Here is a 19481-nt window from a genome sequence, read left to right as displayed (position 1 = left end):
CACACCCACCTCAATAAGCTACAGCTGTCACGCCCTGATCTGTTTCACCTGTCCTTGTGCTTGTCTCCACCCCTCCAGGTGTCGCCCATCTTCCCCACTTATCCTCTGGGTATTTATACCTGTGTTTTCTGTCGCAAACCAGAACTGGGTTACCTTCAGATGAGTCGCGTGACACTTGTGGGAAAAACGGAGCACGCCATCATGTTCATGAGAATTTCATCTTTCGATTGAATGGTCATGTCAGTTTGTAGGACAAACCGTTTCGGACGCTACAGACGTTTTTGTGAGAAGATCAATTTTCGGGATTTGTCTTACGGTCTGACAAACACAGCTGCAGCTTAGCCACATTCCACCGCAGATGCGGAAAGTCAATATGGGCGGATATAGTGGATTGAGACACAGCCCATGCAAAAAAAACTCTGCGTACTGTCCTGAACTACAGCGGAGCAACCACAGCGATTGTGGAAGCTGAATACAATGACAGGCCCCACCAATATGAATTATGCAGTACTCAGGTGGCTTACAATGCCTTACAATAACAGCCTGAGCCTGGGAGAAATATTCAGTATTTTTTACATGGGTGGCTCAGCACTTAAATCCTCAGTCCAGATTGCTTTTCACAGCTTTGTGAAGCCCTCCCAAATTGAATGTGGATATCTTCCAGATGTTCATTATGAAAAGGCATTAGAGAGCCAGCTGATTTCTGGTGCCTGTCTCTTTGTTTAACATAAACCCTTCAAAATCGTCTCATGCTTGTTCTGAAAGATTCATAGCTGACGTTTTCGGGTCGTGACGCACACCTCAGTGTGTCACTCTGGAAGAGAGCGCCGGACAGACAGACATGAAGACTGGTTCTAGAGTGATGTGTGTTTAAAATCTGCCTTGAATGTTCACAAGCTCGTTAACTCCACTGTTTGCTCAATTACTGTACCATATACTTAAAAATATCTGATTAAATAGTCAATGTTCCATCCAATTGGTGACAGATTTTCATGCGAATATTCTAAAAAATCTGTATTAAGAAAATACGTTTAATGTGTTTCCATCGCATTTTGAACTCTACCGATTTTTTTATTTGTATTTTTTCACAAAAACTGTTGCGTTAAATAGCAAATGTGCTTACTCTGGTATTGGCATGTGCACTCTAGCCAACAGCTTGCAGATACATTGTGGGTAAACTGTGTGGGTACAGTCTACACGATGAGATTATTATGGATAATGTGAGAATATGTTTTTTTGTCAAACGGCAGTGAAGCGTCGATCATCACGTCATCAGAATAAGACCCTCGATATTTATTGGAAAGGAGCGTCAAGATCACAGTGCACTTTTCACCACCCTGCGAAGTAAATCATAACTTACAGTATTTCCTCAGTTGCCTAATAAATTGCATGGTTTCCCAAGTCGTGGTGGGAGGACCACACACCATATCCAAGTTGACCTTTTATGTGTTTGGGCTTACCTGCTCATTCATATGATTTTGTATTGGCCTCAAACATACAACAGTCCTCTCAGGCCTAAAATAAAGCATGTCCAGACGTGCATGGATCCTCCAGTCCAGCTCTATATATGGTTCCAATTTTCACAACCTAAGCCTTTTGGAATAAATTATTACTACCTTTTGCAGCTCTGTTTCTGTTCTCTCTCATCTCTGCATTTTTCCAACCTTAACACAACAATCAATTCCAAACTGCTCCTTGACCCTCATCTGGTATTTCCTAAAACCTCGTTCCACTCCAAGCGCTCCTGATGGACTGAGTTAAATTAGGCATAATGTTGTTCTTACTGTAACCTTACTAATATAACATTCATGTCGTGATATTCTTAGGACTCTCAACATTCTGGTTGTTCATGCAGTAGCCTCTCCTGATATTCTTGCTTTTATAGTTCAAAGGACCCTGATTGTGGAACTGGTGAAATTGTCCTGAAAATATCTTCTCGTTATGTAGAGAAATCCTTCTCTTTATATAATACAATAGTAATATATAATATATACCATTTAGCAGACGCTTTTATCCAAAGCGACTTATGCATGTGCATACATATAATTTATACATATAATTTAAGGGAAAATGATGTCCACGGTATGCTGTTTCCCATCCCAAAGTGGTGAAACGAAACCCCACTGCAATCCCAAGACTTTGATAGTGAGACCTGTTGGAGAGAGAACCCACATGCCTTAGCCCACGTCATGAAAACTCAAACCCCAAACCATTTACAGATCCTTGCTTACTCACATTTCCCAATCATCAGTGTGTTTGGGAGTAAATACATAACTGAATGATATACAGGTAACTGCCAAAATAAAGGAAACACCAACATTAAGGGTCTTACAGGTTTTTTCAATCACGTTGGTGCAATTTTCACAAGTATGTGGTACATTTTCACAACTCTAAGCACAAAATCTAAACAGATCATCAAAACTCTAAGCACATTTTCAATTGGCTGAGTACAACAAACACCTGGTCGTCAAACAACTCATTCCAAAATCATGGGCATTAATATGGAGTTGGTCCCCCCTTTGCTGCTATATCAGCCTCCACTCTTCTGGGAAGGCTTAACACTAGATGTTGGAGCATTGCTGCGGGGACTTCCATTCAGCCACAAGAGCATTAGTTTCCACTGCTCCAGAGTCCAATGGCGGCGAGCTTTACACCACTCCAGCCAACGCTTGGCATTGTGCATGGTGATCTTAAATCAAATCAAATCAAATGTATTTATATAGCCCTTCTTACATCAGCTGATATATCAAAGTGCTGTACAGAAACCCAGCCTAAAACCCCAAACAGCAAGCAATGCAGGTGTAGAAGTATGGTGGCTAGAAAAAACTCCCTAGAAAGGCCAAAACCTAGGAAGAAACCTAGAGAGGAACCAGGCTATGAGTGGTGGCCAGTCCTCTTCTGGCTGTGCCGGGTGGAGATTATAACAGAACATGGCCAAGATGTTCAAATGTTCATAAATGACCAGCATGGTCAAATAATAGTAATCACAGTGAACAGGTCAGGGTTCCATAGCAGCAGGCAGAACTGTTGAAACTGAAGCAGCAGCACGGCCAGATGGACTGGGGACAACAAGGAGTCATCATGCCAGGTAGTCCTGAGGCATGGTGCTAGGGCTCAGGTCCTCCGAGAGAGAGAAAGAAAGAGAGAAAGAGAGAATTAGAGAGAGCATACTTACATTCACATAGGACACCAGATAAGACAGGAGAAATACTCCAGATATAACAGACTGACCCTAGCCCCCCAACACAAACTACTGCAGCATAAATACTGGAGGCTGAGACAGGAGGGGTCAGGAGACACTGTGTCCCCATCCGATGATACCCCCGGACAGGGCCACACAGGCAGGATATAACCTCACCCACTTTGCCAAAGCACAGCCCCCACACCACTAGAGGGATACCTTCAACCACCAACTTACCATCCTGAGACAAGGCCGAGTATAGCCCACAAAGATCTCCGCAATGGCACAACCCAAGGGGGGGGGGGGCAATCTAGACAGGAAGACCACGTCAGTGACTCAACCCACTCAAGTGACGCACCTCTCCTAGGGATGGCATGGAAGAGCACTAGTAAGCCAGTGACTCAGCCCCTGTAATAGGATTAGAGGCAGAGAATCCCAGTGGAGAGAGGGGAACCGGCCAGGCAGAGACAGCAAGGGCGGTTCGTTGCTCCAGTGCCTCTCCGTTCACCTTTACACTCCTGGGCCAGACTACACTCAATCATAGGACCTACTGAAGAGATGAGTCTTCAATAAAGATTTAAAGGTTGAGACCAATTCTGTGACGTTCAGAACTAGCATACCCCCCGCAAACTTCCGGTGAATTTACTAAATTACTCACGATAAACGTTCACAAAAAGCATAACAATTATTTTAAGAATTATAGATACAGAACTCCTCTATGCACTCGATATGTCCGATTTTAAAATAGCTTTTCGGTGAAAGCACATTTTGCAATATTCTCAGTAGATAGCCCGGCATCACAGGGCTAGCTATTTAGACACCCAGCAAGTTTAGCACTCACCAAAGTCAGATTTACTATAAGAAAAATGTTATTATCTTTGCTGTCTTCGTCAGAATGCACTCCCAGGACTTCTACTTCAATAACAAATGTTGGTTTGGTCCCAAATAATCCATTGTTATATCCAAATAGCGGCGTTTTGTTCGTGCGTTCAAGACACTATCCGAAAGGGTAAATAAGGGTGACGAGCATGGCGCAATTCGTGACAAAAAAAATCTAAATCTTCCATTACCGTACTTCCAAGCATGTCAACCGCTGTTTAAAATCAATTTTTATGCCATTTTTCTCATAAAAAAGCGATAATATTCCGACCGGGAATCTGCGTTTAGGTAAACAGACGAAAGAAAATAAAGCATTCGGTCGACTCGGGCACGCGCCTAAGCCCATAGTACTCTGATCGGCCACTTGCCAAACGCGATAATGTGTTTCAGCCAGAGCCTGCCTCGATATCGTTCAGCTTTTTCCCGGGCTCTGAGAGCCTATGGGAGCCGTAGGAAGTGTCACGTTATAGCAAAGATCCTCAGTCTTCAATAAAAAGAGCCAAGATGAAACACAACTTGTCAGACAGGCCACTTCCTGCATGGAATCTTCTCAGGTTTTGGCCTGCCATATGAGTTCTGTTATACTCACAGACACCATTCAAACAGTTTTAGAAACTTTAGGGTGTTTTCTATCCAAAGCCAATAATTATATGCATATTCTAGTTACTGGGCAGGAGTAGTAACCAGATTAAATCGGGTACGTTTTTTATCCGGCCGTGTCAATACTGACCCCTAGCCCTAACAGGTTAAAGGTCTTACTCACAAGGTCTTACAGAGAGTGTGATCATACAGTCGTCCGGAACAGCTGATGCTCTCATGCATGTTTCAGTGTTACTTGCCTCGAAGCGAGCATAGAAGAAGTTTAGCTCGGCTGATAGGCTCGTGTCACTGGGTAGCTCGCGGCTGTGCTTCCTTTTGTAGTTTGTAATAGTTTGCAAGCCCTGCCACATCCGACGAGCCTCAGAGCCGATGTAGTACGATTAAATCTTAGTCCTGTATTGATGCTTTGCCTGTTTGATGGTTCGTCGGAGGGCATAGCAGGATTTCTTATAAGCTTCCGGTTTAGAGTCCCGCTCCTTGAAAGCGGCAGCTCTAGCCTTTAGCTCAGTGCAGATGTTGCCTGTAATCCATAGCTTCTGGTTGGGGTATGTACGTACGGTCACTGTGGGGACGACGTCATCAATGCACTTATTGATGAAACCAGTGACTGATGTGGTGTACTCCTCAATGCCATCGGAATAACCCCCGGAACATATTCCAGTCTGTGCTAGCAAAACAGTCCTGTAGCTTAGCATCTTCTTCATCTGACCGTTCTTATTGAGCGAGTCACTGGTGCTTCCTGCTTTAGTTGTTGCCTTTAGGCAGGAATCAGGAGGATCTAATTATGGTCAGATTTGCCAAATGGAGGGTGAGGGAGAGCTTTGTACGTGTCTCTGTGTTTGGAGTAAAGATGGTGTTGAGATTTTTTCCCTCTGGTTACACATTTAACATGCTTGTAGAAATTAGGTCAAACTGATTTAAGTTTCCCTGCATTAAAGTCCCCAGCCACTAGGAGCACCGCTTCTGGATGAGCGTGTTTGCTTATGGCCGTATACAGCTCATTGAGTGTGGTCTTAGTGCCAGCATCGGTTGGTGGTGGCAAATAGACAGCTACGAAGAATACAGATGAAATCTCTCTAGGTAGATATTGTGGTCTACAGCTTATCATGAGATACTCTACCTCAGGCAAGCAAAACCTCGAGACTTCCTTAGATATCGTCGACCAGCTGTTGTTTACAAAATAAACATAGACTGCCACCCCTTGTCTTACCAGAGGCCGCTGTTCTATCCTGCAGAAAAAGCTTAAAACCCACCAGCTGTATGTTATTCATGTCGTCGTTCAGCCACGACTCGGTGAAACATAAGATATTACCATTTTTAATGTCCCGTTGGTAGGATATACGTGCTCGTAGCTTGTCTATTTTATTATCCGATGGTTGTATGTTGGCTAATAGGACTGATTGTAAAGGCAGATTACCCACTCATCGTCGGATCCTTACAAGGCACCCCGATCTTCGTCCCCACTATCTCTGTCTCTTTCTCCTGCGAATGACGGGGATGAGGGCCTTGTCGGGTGTCTGAATAAATCATTCCAGTCCGACTTGCTAAAGAAAAAGTATTCCTCCAGTACGGGGTGAGTAATCGCTCGCCTGGTATCTAAAAGCTCTTTTCGGTCATAAAACACGGTAGCAGAAAGATTATGTACAAAATAAGTTACAAATAACACGAACAATCACACACACAATAGCACAATTGATTAGGAGATTGTAAAACGGAAGCCATCTCCTCTGGTTCCATTATCCTGTGTTTGTATTGTATAAGGATATTGAAACTGTAAAACAGATATTTCTCGACATACTCACAACCTGCAATTGGAAACAAACTATTTAACAAAAATATTGCATGTCAAGTTATATTTAAATATTGTTTGGAAAGTTATATTTACCATCTACTATTCTTTCTATTCAACACTTCAAAAAGAACAGTTTTGAAATGTGTATCTTGTTTTTTTGCTATTGGATTAAATGGTTGTTAAAATGACTAAATGCTGACCTTATCATTCATTAGCTGATGTATTGAGGGCATCTGGAAGTAATATTTCAGCACACAATGTTCCCCAGTTTCTGCAGGGGAGAGAGAGTGATGTGGAAAATGCTATGTTCTGATTGCAGTGACCGTACATGGGCGAGAACTTGCAGAGAGACTGTCCTCGGGGGCTGCTGTGTGTGGGTGTGTGTGTGTGTGTGTGTGTGTGTGTGTGTGTGTGTGTGTGTGTGTGGGGGGGGGGTGTCTTGTATTACTATCCTTGTGGGTAACGGAAATCCCCCAAAGTTCCCACAAGGATAGTAAAACAAGGAAAATTCTCCGTTGTGTGGGTATTTCCCAGATTCCCAAGAGGACAAAGGTTTAGGGATTAGGTTTAGGGTTAGGCTTGCAATTAGGCTTAGATGTTAGGGTTAGGGGTTAGAGGTTAGGGGTGAGGTTTAAGTTTAGTGTTAGGGTAGGGTTATGGGTTATGTTTAGGGTTAAGGTGGTTAAGGTTAGGGTTAGGGAAAATAGGATATCTAATGGAAATACATGTTAGGTCCCCACAAGAATAGTAAAACATATGCTGTGTGTGTGTGTGTGTGTGTGTGTGTGTGTGTGTGTGTGTGCGTGTGCATGCGTGCGTGCGTGCTTGCGTGCGTGTGTGCGTGCGTGTGTGACTCATGAGTTTAGGGTCATGAAATATTGTGTGGATGAAGGGCGGGTGGGTGGCGGTCGGGTTGAATAAAACAAAACAATACATGAACAAATCCATAAATGTATCATTCTTGTGCAAATATCTATAGGCTACACTGAGTTTTTCTTTCGTTATTTTTAGGCTATCTGGCATTAGTGGGTAAGGGTTAAATGCCAAATGCTTTTGAAGTCTGAATACTTTCAGAATGCACTGTATGCATCCAAATTGATCTAAAATCTTATTAAAAACATGTTGGGTCATATTCACAGCTTCTATTTCCTTACAACCGGTCAAACTGATGTCATTTGGCAATTTTGCACAGAAAATCTTTTAGCGCTATTGCATTTTCTACCCGGTCTAAAAGAATCTTTGTTCCTCAAAAGAAGCAGAGATGACACAGAAAACTTTACCGATGTCAACTCGATTGAAGCATTCATTCTATAATTTCTGGTGAGAAAGTGTTCATTTAGTCATCTAGGGCAACATAATGTAATGACAGAAGATAAGCTGCATGTATCTAATTATGGACAAGTTCACCAACAAATAGCCTACAAATGGTTGTAGATGGGTTATTAGCAATTGCGGGCGGGTACAGAGGAACAAACAGCTGGCGCACGCACCACTAGTGTATGTGTGTGTGTCAGTTTGTGAGTGAGTGTGTGTCATGGTCGGGGGTCAATTCAGAATTGGGTAGTGAATTGCTCTTTAATCCCAATTCAATTCTTGAAATGAAATTGGCCACACTCCACTGGAAGCAGAATTTGAATAGATTTTGAATTAAAGGAAGTAGAATTTAATTCAATGAAATTCAATGAAATTCAAATGGCTTTTTTGTTCTACCTATCACTACAAATGTTTATTTTGACATCATGTATTGTTACTAATGCCCTGTAGCATTATGGTTGAAACATTTCCTTTTTAACCTGTTAGGGCTAGGGGGCAGTATTGACACAGCCGGATAAAAAACGTACCCGATTTAATCTGGTTATGTCATATAATAAGTCGTACTCATCCTTAAAAATGTCGTACTGGAGAGAAGAGGACCAAAACGCAGCAGGTATGTGCAGGCTCATCTTGACTTTTATTAACTATCAAAAATGAACACCCAAAATAACAAAGAACTCACAAGAATGAACGAACAACCAACAGTTTGGCAAAGCATAGGCTCAACACAGAACAATTCCCCACCACCCCAAAGACAAACACACACACCTATATAGGACTTCCAATCAAAGGCAACTATACACACCTGCCTTCAATTGGAAGTCCAAATCATCAACCCAACATTTAACAAACACAAACCCCCTGCCACATCCTGACCTAGACTAAGCAATACGCCCTCTGCTGGTCAGGACGTGACAGGTTACTACTCCTGCCCAGTAACTAGAATATGCATATAATTATTGGCTTTGGATAGAAAACACCCTAAAGTTTCTAAAACTGTTTGAATGGTGTCTGTGAGTATAACAGAACTCATATGGCAGGCCAAAACCTGAGAAGATTCCATGCAGGAAGTGGCCTGTCTGACAAATTGTGTTTCATCTTGGCTCTTTTTATTGAAGACTGAGGATCTTTGCAATAACGTGACACTTCCTACGGCTCCCATAGGCTCTCAGAGCCCGGGAAAAAGCTGAACGATATCGAGGCAGGCTCTGGCTGAAACACATTATCGCGTTTGGCAAGTGGCCGATCAGAGTACTATGGGCTTAGGCGCGTGCCCGAGTCGACCGAATGCTTTATTTTCTTTCGTCTGTTTACCTAAACGCAGATTCCCGGTCGGAATATTATCACTTTTTTATGAGAAAAATGGCATAAAAATTGATTTTAAACAGCGGTTGACATGCTTCGAAGTACGGTAATGGAATATTTACAATTTTTTTGTCACGAATTGCGCCATGCTCGTCACCCTTATTTACCCTTTCGGATAGTGTCTTGAACGCACGAACAAAACGCCGCTATTTGGATATAACGATGGATTATTTTGGACCAAACCAACATTTGTTATTGAAGTAGAAGTCCTGGGAGTGCATTCTGACGAAGACAGCAAAGGTAATAACATTTTTCTTATAGTAAATCTGACTTTGATGAGTGCTAAACTTGCTGGGTGTCTAAATAGCTAGCCCTGTGATGCCGGGCTATCTACTGAGAATATTGCAAAATGTGCTTTCACCGGACATATCGAGTGCATAGAGGAGTTCTGTATCTATAATTCTTAAAATAATTGTTATGCTTTTTGTGAACGTTTATCGTGAGTAATTTAGTAAATTCACCGGCAGTGTTCGGTGGGAATGCTAGTCACATGCTAGTCACATGCTAATGTAAAAAGCTGTTTTTTGATATAAATATGAACTTGATTGAACAAAACATGCATGTATTGTATATCATAATGTCCTAGGGTTGTCATCAGATGAAGATCATCAAAGGTTAGTGCTACATTTAGCTGTGGTTTGGGTTTATGTGACATTATATGCTAGCTGGAAAAATGGGTGTCTGATTATTTCTGGCTGGGTACTCTGCTGACATAATCTAATGTTTTGCTTTCGTTGTAAAGCCTTTTTGAAATCGGACAGTGTGGTTAGATTAACGAGAGTCTTATCTTTAAAATGGTGTAAAATAGTCATATGTTTGAAAAATTGAAGTTTTTGCATTTTTGAGGAATTTGAATAACGCGCCACGGGATTACACTGGCTGTTGAGTAGGCGTCCCACCTAGCCCATAGAGGTTAAACTCTTTCCCATAAAACTACTTTAAATAAAACAGTGGTCTGGAAATATTCTAAGAACTTGTTGTGGGTTGTCTATAAGGAATCATATTTCCCTTAAAGTCTCAGTGCAGTCAAAAACTAGATTTTTCTGTGTTTTATGTTTATTTCTCCGCTATGTGGTTGGAATAATAGTCTGAAATTGGGAAAATTATGATAATGCCCTTTTAGTGTAAGAGTTGTTTGAAAAGACCACCTGAAATTCCAGCCTGATTTGGTGGGATAGAATTTTGGCCTGCCTGGTGACATCCAAACCTCTCTGCCAATAGCAGCTATTCGTTTTTCCCCTCCCCATGCAGACCACTCCCAGACAGTCTTAGCAAAATTCTTGCTTGAGAAATTGTTAATTGGTAAGAAGCTATTTTTGTTTCTTTTTCAACATTTTAATTGAAAACAGTAAGGTACTTAATCAAAATCAAATCAAATCATACTTTATTATCAAACTTTACATGTGTCGAATACAACAAGTAAAGGGTCCGGTGGTGATTTTTATGAATTGTTCAGCAGTCTTATAGCTTGGGGGTAGAAGCTGTTTAGGAGCCTTTTGGTCCGCTCGCCGTGCGGTAGCAGAGAGAACAGTCTATGACTAGGGTTTCCTTGTAAGCAGGAATTCTCTGAAGGCAGCCCGCCCTTTGGACACTTTCTCTCCGCCTTCTTTCATGCAATCACGGGGATCTGGGCCTGTTCCCGAGAAAGCAGTATATTGTTCGCGTCAGGCTCGTCAGACTCGTTAAAGGAAAAAAAGGATTCTGCCAGTCCGTGGTGAGTAATCGCAGTCTTGATGTCTAGAAGTACTTGGAAATTTATCATTTGACCGATTCGGCCAGTTGGGTACATTTGGGCAAACTCATGAGGGACACTTGATACAAAATATTATGTAGAGCTCTCATTTGTGAATGTATCAGTCTGAAACTTTGCACACACACTGCTGTCCTCTTTTGGACCACATCTAAATTACACCCAGCATCCTAGGTAAATGTATGGACTTACATTTGCGTTTCAAAGATGATGACATTTTATTTTATGAAAATGCATGTTTTTTTGTTTGTTTTCTTTTACCAGATCTAATGTGTAATATTCTCCTGCATTCATTTCACATTTCCAGAAACTTCAAAGTGTTTCCTTTCAAATGGTATCAAGAATATGCATATCCTTGCTTCAGGTCCTGAGCTTCAGGAAGTTAGATTTGGGTATATAATTTTAGGCGGAAATTTAGATGAAGGGTCCGATCCTTATTAATTTGCTTTGAATTCAATTATACTTCCTACAATTCAAATTCTATTGAAATTCTGCTTCCTGTGGGGTGTGGCCAACTCAAATTGACCCCAACCCTACTGTGTGTTTTTGTGTGTGTGTGTGTGTATGCATGTGTGAGCGTTTTTATCTGTGTGTGTGTGTGTGTGTGTGTGTGTGTGTGTGTGTGTGTGTTTTTTGTGTATGTGTGTGAGTGTGCGTGTAAGGGTCTAATCTAGTCACGTTCCTTTATTCCCTATTCCCAGAGGCCGGGCCAGACTTCCAAATCTCTGCCAGATGTTAGTTGTTGCTAGGCAGCAGAGTCGTCCAAAGTGATTGGATCAAGCTGAAGGGGAAGGCGGGTGACTCAACAAGCCACCTCTTCAACTGCTTCCTGCAGGGGAAAGCCTGGACAGGATGTGCCTGAGATCTACCACCTGCTTTTTTCCAACCCTGCACTTACTCAAAATGATGAAACAAATCAATGAATCATCAATCCCTTGATTAGATGAAACAGGTGTGTTAGTACTGGGTTGGAACAACAAAGGGACAAGATTGGAGAAGACTGTCTTGGAAGGATGCAGGGACACAGGATCTACAAAAAACACAGTGGAGGCAAAGCTGGTTGTAATGATGTCAATTCAAACAGTTTTGTCCTTTGTGTCAACAATTGTTTTGACTAGGGCAGGGACAGTCCATCAGGGAATAGCGTAAAAGGCAAATATTTTAAATTTTCTATCAGGAGTCAAAGTTAATCATTTTTATTTTTCTCTTAATGGGAAATCCTTTATTTTAGACCCCGTTGACAGCAGTTTGACACTTGTAAGAGAATGGTAAAATAATGTGCGATCCGCTCGCTGCACCATATGACTTTGGAATGCATTCTGTGTTTCACTGATGTTTAAATCTTTCACGCCCTTCTTCTCCCTATCATGTGAATTGAATCTTATTGAAGAGATCAGGTACATTTAATGTATCCATGATGCATAGGGACCGAAGGGAAAGGAACACAGCCACTACCGAAACACAGCCACTACCTTGTTCTCTGAACACGGTGTATGAACTGAGCAAACTGAAGTGAAGAGGAAACTCAGCAACTCTTGGCAGTGGAATTTAACTCAAATGCTTCTTTATTTTTAAGACTAACGCGTTTCATCAGGGTTTTTTTTTATTCAGAGACCATGCACAACACGCAGCACAAGCACCATGGCCAACATGAAGCACCAACACATTGCATCAGATTTACTTTGATCATTTCCTTCTGTGGTTCCAAGCATATAAAATATACCACGCATTCTGTTAGACCAGAACAATAAACACAAACACCGTGGATCTTCAGAACTAGGTTTGGGTTCTGGGCTTACAGTCATGTTTCATTGTCTGAGCTAAGCCAATCAACATTCATTCTGTGAGATGGAGAAGCCATGGCAACTGCAATCTCGCTCTACAGCACGTCACTGTGCTGCCATATTGCTTATAGGCTACCCATTCATCTTCCAGAATGAGTTTCATCACATAACAAACAACGTCTCACACTGCAGGCTCATTTGGATGAGTGAAATGGAAACGTTTGTTCTACAGATGTAGGATCTTAATTTGATCACAACTATTACTGACAATTTTCCTGCATAGTTTAAAAAGGCTTCTAAAGGTTGTAATTTACACTTTATAATATCAGACTTGATTTTCCCTAACAAAAATGTATCAACCAATAAAAAAAATTCATTAATTATAATCCACATAATAATTCACATTTCCTGTTTCTGCAGGATTATTTTCCTGCTGTAGCAAACTGGCTCAAATTAAGACCCTACATCTGTACCGTACAATACAGGCCACATCTCTGTGTGTATGGATCATTACTCTCTCCCTCCCTGGTCATTTGATAGGCAAGACACAAATTAAAACGTCCCGCTGTGTGTGTGTGTGTGTGTGTGTGTGTGTGTGTGTGTGTGTGTGTGTGTGTGTGTGTGTGTGTGTGTGTTTGTGTGATGCATTGGGACATAGGCCACAGTCCAGTCCAACAACTCCCCATTCCCTATTGACAGTGTGTTGATAAAGACGAGAACAAAAAACCTGCTATTACATTTAGCTCCTCCCAACTAACGGGTTTGTTTTGTTGAAAGAAGAGACAAAGTATACACTGTTGTAAGCTGGAATTGTTTCCATAATAAAAAACAGCTCTGCTATGGCATTAACTTTAAGATAAATTGTAAACACAGTGTTCAATTTAGATTTGGATTGCCTGTTTGTAAAAGTTGTTACAATGTAGTTGTTTGTTTTGCTATACTTCTCTTTGCCCCTTTAATGTCATTGCAGGCAATTCTTTAGGTATTCGATGAGTATGATGACATCGACAATGTTGTTGAACTAGATAAACAGCTCTTGTGAGGTTAAATTGGTATATAAATTGCTTTTCAGTGGTAGAGCTGTCCCCAATATGTGACTGAAATTAATTTCCTCTTCTTTCTGTTCCACTCCTTACCCCTTCAATTTAACCCCTAGTTGAAACACAATTTCCATCGGAATACTAAATCAAGTACTGAAAAGTGAAGCAGAGGCTCTGTGTGTGTATTAACGCTCGCTGTCTTTCATACACACCCACATAAATACACATATACGCACGTGCACACAAATACACACACACACACGCACACATCAACACCAGGCAGGTCTATCAATCAATAACTGCCGCCTCGCACATCCAAGAGAATGATAACAGTGGTTTCTCTGCAGCATATGGCAATGGAATGCATTCTTTTTCCAGTGCTTAGTAAATCTTTCACTTTCTCTCTTTCATGTGACTAACAGTGCTATCGGGGAGATTAAGGCACATTCATCACTTTAAGCCACAGTTTCAAAATTGGCAGCGATAGATAGAACCATTACCGTATTGAGGTATAGCCTGAGGACCTGGGAGATAGAGCTTCAGATTAGTTAAGAGATGTTGTATTAATCATACCATGAGCCCATCACAGATATTTATTATTTTGGTTTTCTGCAACTAAATTGAAGTCTTAAATCGTATTACTTTTCATTAAATGTCATAGTCTCCCTGTGCTCTACTCTGCCTCTGGCATATGGAATGTTTACATCAATATGACACGGCAACGTTCTGACATTTTAGGAGGTCTTCTGGGAGACATAGCTTTATAATGACCAATAGAACTGTGACTGCTGCTCAACATCACAACATAAGAATATGAACGGGGGTGTCACTTTCACCTCCTTGACAAGGTGCGTGGCTCATTAAAGATCTTAACAAGAGTCACTTTGTTGATAAATCCATTGGCCTCATATTGTGAATGCTCATAATTTTGCTTGGTTGGGGCCAAATTATTTCCACACCGTCTCCGTTAGATATGCAACAACTAATTGAGAAATGCACATTCCTTGATTAGAATGTATTGAAATGGTCTAGATATAGATAGAAATGGACTTTCCAAATGGAAAAAAACCCGAAATGTCTCCTCTAACCAAGCCTCAAGTTCAATTTTGGAGAATTGTGGTGATAACGGCACATCAAACTACTGACGAAAAAAAGGCAAATGAATTTCCTTTTCCCAAAAGGCTATTAAGGAGATTTCAGTGTGTACCCAAACGTGTCTCCAGAGATGAGCTGATGAAATGGATTGTCATATGAAAGACTCCATTGACATGATAAATGCACACTTTCAACAAATGTCTTTTTTGTACTAAACACAGAGATAATTGACAGTGCAATTAATGTTTCACCTTGATAAATAACACATTTTTTATAGAGAATTGTTGAGTGGAAATTCATTACTGTTACTTTCCCCTCTGAACTGCTACTTTGCTTTGCTGTCACTGTATGAAGCGCTCACTGTCAATCCCTTGCTCTGTATCTGTCATTCTCTCTGGCAGGGTGGAACAGTTCAGGTACAGTGCTTCACAAAATGAACATCAGTATTTAATTTTTTACAGAAACCCAGATACTTGCTTTAATGATTATAGCCCAGACCTAGAGTCTTGTTGAGAAAGCATCTCAGGCTTGTCCATCAAAGATAACACATTATAACCTTTTACCTGTAATGGTTGTTACAGTGGTGGGAGATGGCAGGTGTTGGAGAAGAGTGGGCTAATTCAGAAAAGGTCTTCCATCTCTGTTCCATCAACAGCTATGACCTGATGACACCATCATTGTGTGACGCAGTGATATCCTCATTATGGGACGGCAGAGAGCAGCAGCAAACAAGCCCATGCTTCACCTTCATGATGAATCATACACAACCCCTCAAACCAACAACCAAATGCATACACTGACAGTACGCACACTGTCCCTGAATCTCTGAATATGATCATGACATTGTGGATTCCATCTCTCAAAACACACACACGCACGCACGCACACACGCACACACACTAGACATAAATCAGTCAGTGACAGGCTTATACAAAATCAATCAATCAAATTTATTCATAAAGCCCTTTTTACATCAGAAAATGGCACAAAGTTCTTACACAGAAGCTCAGCCTAAAACTCCAAAGAGCAAGCAATGCAGATGTAGAAGCACCGGGGCTAGTAAAAACTCCCTAGAAAGGCTGGAACCTAGGAAGAAACCTAGGGAGTAACCAGGCTCTGAAGGGTTGCCAGTCCTCTTATGGCTGTGCCGGGTGGAGATTATAAGAGTACATGGCCATTAAGGCCAAATTGTTCTTCAAGATGTCCAAACGTTCATAGATGACCAGCAGGGTTAAATAATGATCACAATGGTTGTAGCAGGTGCAACAGGTCAGCACCTCAGGAGTAAATGTCAGTTGGCTTTTCATAGCTGAGGATTCAGTGGTTGAGACTGCAGGTGCAGTAGAGAGAAAGAGAGAAAGGGAGGGAGAGAGAGAGATGGAGAGGTAAAGAGAGGGTTGAAAACAGCAGGTCCGGGATAAGGTAGCATGTCCGGTGAACAGGTCAGGGTTCCATAGCCATAGGCAGAACAGTTGAAACAGGAGCAGCAGCACAACAAGGTAGCACATCTGGTGAACAGGTCAGGGTTCCATAGTAACAGGCAAAACAGCAGAAACTGGATCAGCAGCATGACCAGGTGAACGGGGACAGCCAGGAGTCATCAGGTCAGGTAGTGGCCAGGCAGTCCTCAAGCATGGTCCTAGGGCTCAGGTCCTCTGGGAGGGGAGAGAAACACAGAGAGAGAGAGAGAGAGAGAGAGAGAGGAGAGATGGGAAAATTACTGGGAGCATATTTAAGTTCGAACAGAACACCAGATAGTACAGACTGACTCTAGCTCTCCGGCACATAGACTATTGCAGTGTAGATACAGGAGACTGAGACGGGGGGGGACATTGTGGTCCCATCCGTCGATGCCCCCGGGCAGGGCCAACCATGCAGGATATAACCCCACTCACTTTGCCAAAGCACAGCCCCCACACTACTAGAGGGATATCAACAGACCACCAACTTACTACCCTGAGACAAGGCTGAGTATAGCCCACGAAGATCTACCCCACCGCACAAGCCAAAGGGGGTTCAAAACTGGACAGGAAGATCACGTAAGTGAATCAACCGACTTAAGTCAAATACAATGGGGAAAAAAGCTGGCACGACGTGAGGCACCCCTCCTAGGAACATCATGGGAGAGCACAAGTAAGTGCTCTCCCACTTACTTGTGTGAATCCGAGTGGAGAGAGGGGAGCTGGCCAGGTAGAGACAGCAAGGGCGGTTTGTCACTCCAGTGCCTTGTCGTTCACCTTTGCACCCCTGAGCCAGACTACACTTAATCATAGGACATACTGAAGAGAGGAGTCTTCAGTAAGGACTTAAAGTTTGAGAATGAGTCTGCATCTCCCACATGGATAGGCAGACCATTCCATAAAAATTGAGCTCTACAGGAGAAAGCCCTGCCTCTAGCTGATTAGCTTTTCTGCATCATTTTTGGACAACACGTTTCGGATTTTTGCAATGTCATGAAGATGGAACAAAGCTGCCCTTGAAATATTTTTGCTATGTTCATCAAAAGAGAGATCAGGGTCCAGAGTAATGGCGAGGTCCTTCACAGTTATATTTGAAAGAACTGTACAACCATCAAGAAAAATTGTCAGATCAAACAGCAGATCTCTTTGTTTCTTGGGACCTAGAACTATCATCTCATAAAAGTAAAACATTTGCCTCCATCCACTTCCTTATGTCTGAAACACAGGCTTCAAGGGTAGGCCATTTTGGGGCTTCACCATGTTTTATCGAAATGTACAGCTGTGTGTTGTTTGCATAGCAGTGAAAATTGACATTGTGTTTCTGAATGACATTACCAAGAGGTAGAATATATAGTGAAAACAATAGTGGTCCTAAAATCAAATCAAATCAAATCCAAGTTTATTTGTCACGTGTGCCAAATACAACAGGTGTAGACCTTACAGTGAAATGCTTACTTGCCATGCTGTAGTAGAGAGAACAGTCTATGACTGGGGTGGCTGGGGTCTTTGACAATTTTTAGGGCCTTCCTCTGACACCGCCTGGTGTAGAGGTCCTGGATGGCAGGCAGCTTTGCCCCAGTGATGTACTGGGCCGTGCGCACTACCCTCTGAAGTGCCTTGCGGTCGGAGGCCGAGCAATTGCCGTACCAGGCAGTGATGCAACCAGTCAGGATGCTCTCGATGTTGCAGCTGTAGAACCTTTTGAGGATCTCAGGACCCATGCCAAATCTTTTTAGTTTCCTGAGGGGGAATAGGCTTTGTCGTGCCCTCTTCACGACTGTCTTGGTGTGTTTGGACCATTCTAGTTTGTTGTTGATGTGGACACCAAGGAATTTGAAGCTCTCAACCTGCTCCACTACAGCCCCGTCGATGAGAATGGGGACGTGCTCGGTGCTCCTTTTCCTGTAGTCCACAATAATTTCCTTAGTCTTGGTTACGTTGAGGGATAGGTTGTTATTCTGGCACCACCCGGCCAGGTCTCTGACCTCCTCCCTATAGGCTGTCTCATCGTTGTTGGTGATCAGGCCTACCACTGTTGTGTCGTCAGCAAACTTAATGATGGTGTTGGAGTCGTGCCTGGCCGTGCAGTCGTGGGTGAACAGGGAGTACAGGAGGGGACTGAGCACACACCCCTGAGGAGCTCCAGTGTTGAGGATCAACGTGGCAGATGTCTTGCTACCTACCCTTACCACCTGGGGGCGGCCCGTCAGGAAGTCCAGGATCCAGTTGCAGAGGGAGGTGTTTAGTCCCAGGTTCCTTAGCTTAGTGATGAGCTTTGAGGGTACTATGGTGTTGAACGCTGAGCTGTAGTCAATGAATAGCATTCTCACATAGGTGTTCCTTTTGTCCAGGTGGGAAAGGGCAGTGTGGAGTGCAATAGAGATTGCATCATCTGTGGATCTGTTTGGGCGGTATGCAAATTGGAGTGGGTTTAGGGTTTCTGGGATAATGGTGTTGATGTGAGCCACTACCAGCCTTTCAAAGCACTTCATGGCTACGGACGTGAGTGCAACGGGTCTGTAGTCATTTAGGCAGGTTGCCTTTGTGTTCTTGGGCACAGGGACTATGGTGGTCTGCTTGAAGGATGTTGGTATTACAGACTCAATCAGGGACAAGTTGAAAATGTCAGTGAAGACACCTGCCAGTTGGTCAGCACATGCCCGGAGCACACGTCCTGGTAATGCGTCTGGCCCCGCAGCCTTGTGTACGTTGACCTGTTTAAAGGTCTTACTCACGTCGGCTACAGACAGCGTGATCACACAGTTGTCCGGAACACCTGATGCTCTCATACATGCCTCAGTGTTGCTTGCCTCGAAGCGAGCATAGAAGTGATTTAGCTCGTCTGGTAGGCTCATGTCACTGGGCAGCTCGCGGCTGTCCTTCCTTTTGTAGTCTGTAATAGTTTGCAAGCCCTGCCACATCCGACGAGCATCGGAGCCGGTGTAGTATGATTCAATCTTAGCCCTGTATTGACGCTTTGCCTGTTTGATGGTTCGTCGGAGGGCATAGCGGGATTTCTTGTAGGCTTCCGGGTTAGAGTCCCGCACCTTGAAAGCGGCAGCTCTACCCTTTAGCTCAGTGCGAATGTTGCCTGTAATCCATGGCTTCTGGTTGGGGTATGTACGTACAGTCACTGTGGGGACAACGTCTTCAATGTACTTGTTGATAAAGACAGTGACTGATGTGGTATATTCCTCAAACAGCCACGAAAAGTATAGATG

At 42.8% G+C, this 19481-nt stretch overlaps 1 long non-coding RNA gene across 1 annotated transcript; it reads left to right on the top strand.

The window, feature by feature from the left end:
- Nucleotides 1-10415: 10415 nt before the first annotated feature.
- On the top strand, nt 10416-13747 carry LOC106604890 (uncharacterized). The gene is made up of 2 exons (XR_001328752.2): nt 10416-10845; nt 11583-13747. It is a non-coding gene; the product is annotated as an uncharacterized lncRNA (long non-coding RNA).
- The last annotated feature ends 5734 nt before the right edge of the window (nt 13748-19481 follow it).

The sequence above is a fragment of the Salmo salar genome, chromosome ssa05 (genome assembly GCF_905237065.1).
Source record: "Salmo salar chromosome ssa05, Ssal_v3.1, whole genome shotgun sequence".
Lineage (NCBI taxonomy): Eukaryota > Metazoa > Chordata > Actinopteri > Salmoniformes > Salmonidae > Salmo > Salmo salar.
Note: the sequence above shows the minus strand (reverse complement) of the source record. Positions and strands in the feature narration are given on the sequence as shown.